This window comes from Mus pahari, chromosome X, assembly GCF_900095145.1.
Source record: "Mus pahari chromosome X, PAHARI_EIJ_v1.1, whole genome shotgun sequence".
Lineage (NCBI taxonomy): Eukaryota > Metazoa > Chordata > Mammalia > Rodentia > Muridae > Mus > Mus pahari.
Genome location: NC_034613.1, coordinates 111,103,093 through 111,110,595, shown reverse-complemented (window position 1 = coordinate 111,110,595; position 7,503 = coordinate 111,103,093).

The following is a 7,503-nucleotide window of genomic DNA, read 5'->3' as shown; positions in this document are numbered from 1 at the left end:
ATCGTATGAATAATCCTTTTTATGTGTGATTTAATTTGATTTGCAAGTATTTTATTGAAGAAAATGCATCTATGTTCATCAGATTGTCCTATAATCAGTATCTGTCTGATTTTGGAATCAGGGAAATAATATTTTTTATAAAAAAGAATTGTAAATGTTTTCTTTTTATTTTATAGAATAATTCGAGAATAACTTGTGTTAGTTTTTGAAGATTTGGCAGTGTTCTGCAGTGAATCCATCTGGTCCTGGGATTCTTTGAGTTGGAAGACTTTTAATTACTGATTCTAAGTTATTGTTACAGATCTATTGAATTATTCATTTTAATTTTATTTAAATTTAGTGGGTTACACACACACACACACACACACACACACACACACACAAAATTTTAGATTTTCTCAGTTTTTGGACTACAGATTTTTAAAGTATGTTCATTTGATTCTTGGAATTTCTACAGTGTCTGTTGTAATGTCTCTCTTTTCATCTCTGATTATAGTAGTTTTGGTATCTTACTGACTTAATGTTTTACCTAAACAACACCACAACACAGTAGTTGAATCTTGCATTTTATCTGAACACAAGGGAATAAAAAGATAGAGCAACAGTAATAAAAACCAGAGAAAGAACTCACCCTTAAGGAAACCAAGCAACACTACTGAAAAATTGGGCCAAAAAGAAATCAAGAAGGAACGTTTAAAATCTCCTAGAATTGAATGAAAATGAAAATAAAATACAACAAAATCTATGAATAAATAAAAGGCAGTTCTAAGAGGAAAGCTGAGAGTAGTAGGTATCTACGTCAAATATTATAGTGATGAAAGTTTTCAATAAATTTTGTATTTTCTGAATTTTTCACTTTGAATCTTATTTCATTTTGTCTTTTTTTTTCAGAATGTCTACATCTTTATTAATTCTATTTTGTTTGTTTGTTTGTTTTTTTGAGACAGGGTTTCTCTGTATAGCCCTGGCTGTCCTGGAACTCACTCTGTAGACCAAGCTGGCCTCGAACTCCGAAATCCACCTGCCTCTGCCTCCCGAGTGCTGGGATTAAAGGCGTGCACCACCACGCCCAGCTAATTGTTGTTTATTCTGTTCTACTTTTCCCCCTCATGATCCTTATTCTGGCATTTACTCATGTAGTTTTTAAGTAACGAGTATAATTATAATTGTTGTTTTGAAATAATTGCTTTGTGTTTCATCTAAGTTGCTTTTCTCTTTGCCATTACTATCAAAATACTAATTTTTGTAGAAGTTTTATATTAGTTATTCATGTTTCTCTTTTGCAGTGGGACCTAGGTATTGGTATTTCTCTGGGAGGTGCCCAGAACACATACATGGTTCTCAGTCAGTGGGAGTGGAATGGCAGCAAGAGAGAGAAGTCTACCTGGAAACATGGCATGGAATCCATAAACTCCTCAGGTGTCAGGACGTGGCGTAGCAACAGATGTGAGTGGCCATCCCTGAAAGCAGTGGACAAGACATGTACTGAATGAATTCTCAAAGGCAACAATAATACATATTATATTAGTCTTTGAAACCAATCAGACTGTCATGTGTCTACAAAGAAGCAGAGGTAAATTTAGAGTACATTCTTTAATCAGAACAATACAGTTTCTTATAATAGGCTTCAACAGAGCTCCAATATTCATGCTCTGTGGCCTCAAAGGCTACTGGAACATTCTTTCTTGGAGATTTGAAGCCCTGATATTATTAGGAGATGAGCAAAAAGCTGTGCACCAGAAGGGATTATTATGTGACTTGAGTTTAGGTCACACCTTCATGTATAGCCCCCAGGCACAGATGTTCATTTAGGAGTAGAGATGATAAGACATAAGATCTCCCTCTGGCATTCCTGGCCTCTGGCCACGACAGAAATAAAACATTTTCAATTTTATAGCCAAGGAAAAGAATTAGAGCTGTGTTCTTTGTGGAATCTCTGAAACTAAGTCTCCCTAACCTGTTTCTATCTCTTCTCCTCATCTTTAAGAGTGAATATGATAAGATTACACTACAAACACATATGGTATTGTAACAACAAAACTCATTATTTTATATAATTAATATAAATTAATAAGTATTTCCTCAAAAATATATTTTATAACTGATTTGATATATTCTATGGCTTGCTAGTTATTTAAGAATATGTTTTTCTTTACTATGTTTGAAATTTTTCCAGTTTTTTTCCTGTGTCGATTTTTAATTTTTATCCCACTATCCTTGGATAAGGTATTCTAAATGGTATCTCAATCTTTCAAGGTTGATTAAGAATCATTTTGTATCCAAGCTAATCTAGAGAATACATTGTGCACACTTGAGGGAAATGTATGTAGTCTTATGTTGTTAGATAGAATGTTCTGTTAGTTCAAATTGGTTTATGATCTTTTTGAAGTTCTCTATTTCTTTATTGATTTTCTGCTCAAATGTACTATTCATTATATTAAGGAAGGTATCATAGTTTGAATGTTTGCTTGTCCTCCTAAATCATGCTAAAATTACCCCTCAATTCAACAGTTATAAAAAGACCCTCAGATATTGATTAGAACATTATGGAGTTCTCATGTGTATATGACTACCTTTGAAAGGATTAAAGGATTAAAGAAGGCTACCATTTTATAATTCTTTTTCCTCATGAAAACAAAAGCATCCATTTCCCTCCAGAGAATGCAGCAATAAGTAATATGCAATCTTATAGCAGATTCAAGGGGAAATCTCATTCAAAGAAAAACTTCTACAGCTTTATAGAACAATAGGTCACCTATAGGTTGCAAGAATTAATTCAAATATTTAAAGACTGGTTATAAAAATTTTGCATGCTCACTCCCAAACCAACAAAAATTAAGTATATGAATAGAGAAATATGATATTTGTTGGTCACAACATTAATTTAATCCCTGGAAGGCACATAGCAAGAGGATGGAACTGATCCTTGACTTCCACGCATGCTATGGCAAGCAACTACCTCCTGACTCTATAAATAAATGTGTATCAGTTGTTTTGGTTTGATTATTGTGTGTTTTATTTAAATATCACACAATTTTCATTACAAATGTATAATAATTAAAAGTACCTTCTTGAAAGAAGAAAGTATTCCTAATCAGACTCACTGTGTAGATGTATTGATCTTAACCTTCTCTATACACTAAATTATAAGGAATACACTTTTAAAGTTTTATTTGGAAGAGGGCATCAGATACCATTATAAATGTTTGTAAACTACCATATGGTTACTGGAAATTAAACTCAGGAACTCTAGAAGAGCAGAGCAGCCAATGTTCTTAAGTGCTTCAAACTCATAAATCTACCTGCCTCTGCCTCCCAAATGCTGGGATTAAAGGCATGAGCTACCACACCAGGCTAAGAAATATAGACCATGATAGAATACTCATACCAAAGATGATGTATATGTAAATATTTTAAAATACAAAATGAAATTCAAAAGCTAAAATATTTATGAACGCAAAGTATTTTAGTTAAGGGTTATTTAACTGGTATTCCTACTATAATTAGCAAATGAAATCTCCCCTGTTCCTACCAGAACCTGGGCCTTAAGATCCAGGAACCTAGGAACACAGGATAATACTCTGAGAATTTCCACAGAGCTAGATAGTTGTCTCAGTGTTCCAAATACTTTTGTTCTATCAGTTTCTGGTAGACATGTAGAAATGTAGAACTCCCAATTTATATATATAATTTTTGCCAGTGTCTTTCTCAGTGCCTCCATGAAAATAAATTTCATACATAATTTATATATTATCCCATGTGTGAAGACTACTACTTCTTAGTGATAAATTAGTTGGAAAGACCCATGAAGTAGAATATTGAGTTAAGCAATAGGCTCAAGTATACTTAAGAGATTAATTTATAATAAAGTTGTCATTTAACAATCAATAAAACATACTCCTCAATAGAAAATTTTTTAATGTGTTAGTAATCTTTCTAGGGGAGAAAGTTGGATCCTTACTCATAACTTATCCCAATTTGATAGCAAAAATAGATATATCCGATATTGGGGAGATAAAACTAAAGAGAGGACAGTAGGCAAAACTAATATTCCAGAAAGTGAGAAAATCTAAACTAAAATAAATGTTAGTATAAATGGCTTTGAAACCAGTGTCTACTTCTAGAAATAGCATCATTTATAGGACATACAGTAATAAAAATACAGTAAAAATTATTAATGTAGGAAAACAAATTGGCAAACATCAGCTGCAGCAAACTCTTCACTTACATTTTCTTAGGTGAAGTACAGATGAATGGAGAATAATGAAATTCAAGCATTTGACTTTCCTTAGGTTTCAGGAGAATCTGAGGGTTTTTCTTTACTTATCTGGAAGAAGAATGAATTCATATTTAGGGTTTATGCGAGCTAATTTTATGTCAATTGATATAAGCTAGAGTAATCTGAGAGGAGGGAATTCTAATAGTGAAATAATCCCCATAAAATCAGGCTGTAGGCAGCAAGCCCGTAGGGCATTTTCTTAATTACAGATTGACAGGGGAGGGCAAGCCCATTGTGAGTGAGAATGATCCTGAGCAGGTGGTCCGGGGTTCGGTAAGAAAACAAGCTAAGCAAGTCATGGGCAGTAAAAGTCAATGGGCAACACTCTTACATGGCTTCTATAACAAATAGATCTTATCTTACATCTATAACAAATCAAATATATAACTTATTATTAATTATTATTCTATGCTGAACTCTTTCTCCTATTGACAGTAGAAATGGAAAAGTTAAGAAATATGAACATTAAAAAAGATTCATCCATTGCAATGCTACAAGGTATAACATATCCACAATTATTACTTGGTCCAACAGACTAAGCTGAGAAACCAATGAACAAGACAGAAAGATTTTGAGATTCACATATATCATTTGAACGCTATGGAACCAACAGTGAACCTTATGATGAAGGAGTTGACTGATTCTCCCTTATATATTTTCAATACTTTTACATTAATACTGAAAATAACGACTTTCATTCTGGACTTTCCATGGATAATGTGTCATTATAGTTTGTTGGAATTCCTTTGCCTCCTTCCTGCCCTCCTTTTGTTTGTTTCCTTTCCTCCCTGCTGATGGTCCTTTTTCCTCCTTTATTTTTTCTTATTTTTATTTTTTTATTATTTTCTTTATTTACATTTCAAATGCTATCCTGGAAGTTCACTATATCCCCCCGCCCCTGCTCCCCTACCCACCCACTCCCATTACTTGACCCAGGCCTTCCCTTGTGCTGGGTCATATAAAGTTTGCAAGACCAAGGATGGCTGATTAGGCCATCTTCTGCTACATATGCAGCTAGAGACTCGAGCTCAGGGGGTACTGCTTAGTTCATATTATTGTTCCACCTATAGGGTTGCAGACCCCTTCAGCTCCTTTTTCCTACTTTTATGTCACAAGCTTATATTCTTACTGCCTTGACAGAAAGAGAATGACAGGCTCAGGTCGGCCATTTAACAACTCAGAACATACACAGAATGCAGATGAGTACTGTGATGGTTCCCTAAGAGAGCCATAAAAATTACTAGAATCTGAAAATAGAAACCCATGCCCTCAAAATTCTGGAGGCCACCCGGTTGGAATCAAGGCATTGATGAGATCTGGTCCTTTTTCAGGCTTCAGGAGATGGACCAGTTTTTACCTCTCTTAGCTTCTGGTGACTGACAGCTATTTTGCAGCCTTTGATATGTAAATATATCCATGTAATCTCTACCTCTAGCTTACTATAAACCTCTTCTTTGGTTATCTCTGAATTCTATTATATTCTTAAATTATTGTTCATTATCATATACAGGTCCTGCTTTAAATCTGAGATAATTCTATATTGAAATCCTCTAATTACATATTTACAAAGACTCTATTTCCAAATAAGGTAACATTTGAAGGTATTAGTGGGTAAGAATTGGATAGATTTGTGGTTAACTATTTGACCTACTGTGGCAGGAACTAAATAGATATTCATCTTCTACAATTATGGTGCAAATGAACATAAAAGCCGCAAGATTTATAATAATGCTATGGGTAAGAGAGATAAAAGAAGATCAAATATGAAGATTGACAGGTTTCTAAGCTCAAATCAGGCACCTGACAAAAATATACCCTAGCTATGTATCAGGCCATACAATCAAGATTTGTGTAACTACATTATATAATGATAACATAATGATAGAAACATATTTCAATGCATTTCTTAGAAAGGGTCCTCATCAATTCTGCAATGCGTGACTATATTTTCAGTCCTCACCAATAAATGAGTAGGTTCTATCTAATTATTGCTTTTTTTTAATGTTTTGCTTGACTAAATGTTAACCATTTAGTCATGTAAAGTATTTATAAGCAGGAACTGGAGTAGTGGGTCAGTGGTTAAAAGCACCAGCTGCTCTTCCAGAACACCTAGGTTTGATTCCCAACAACAACTCACAGCTGTCTGTAACTCCAGGCTCTCTTCTGTTCTACACGAGCAATCAGAAAGTCATGCAAAAACTTCATGAAAGAATTTTTTTTCTGAAAAGTTTTATTGAGCTATTTATTATTATTAAGTAAATGGGTATCTATATCATTTATGAACTGAATCCATTTAAGTCTTATTTTATGTACATTTTTCTGTATTTCACTCTTTTCTGTATTAGTCTAATATCTCATGAATAATCATTATTTCCTTAGTAGCTCCAACAATTTTAGTTCTTCTGGGATTACTAAAAGAAAATGGTCTGGCAATGAAGGAGTTAGAGGAAGGACTGAAGAAAATGAAGGGGTTTGCAACCCCAAAGGAGGAACAACTTTATCAACCAACCAGACTTTCCAGAGCTCCCAGGGACTAAAGCACCAAAGAGTACATATGGAGGGGACCCGTGGCATCAGCTATATATGTAGGAAAGGATGGCCTTATCTGGCATCAATGGGAGGGAGGCCCTTGGTCCTGTGGAGGCTGGGTGTCCCAGTATAGGGAAATGCTAGGGACCTGAGGCAGGAGTGAGTGTGTGGGTGGGGGAGCACCCTCATAGAAGCAAGGTATACTGGTAAATGGGATGGGGGTTTGCAGACGGGAAGCCAGGAAGGAGGATAATATTTGAAATGCAAATAAATAAAATAACCAATAAAAATAAAAAGAATAAAAAGCTAAGTAAGTAAATAAATAAAAATGGTCTAAAAGCACATGAATTGTAAATAATGACAGTGTTTTCATCTTTTCAGCATACTGAAAATAGTACTTATGGGGGTGTTGTTGTTTGTTTTTTGTTGTTTGTTTCTTTCTGTTTTTAAATTTTTGGTTTTTTTGTTTTGTTTGAGTTTTTGCTTTGTTTGTTTGTTTGCTTGCTTTTGGTTAGTATTAATGTTTACTCTCACGAACTTCTATGCTAAAATATTCCCATGGAAGAGTACACCAACTGGTTGTCCAATGTCAAATGCTTAGCCTTGAAAACATTCATACAGTCAGCATTTCATGGACTAACCAAAGTCTAGGTAGGAACATATATGTTGCTATACATAATATATTCCTCTCTATA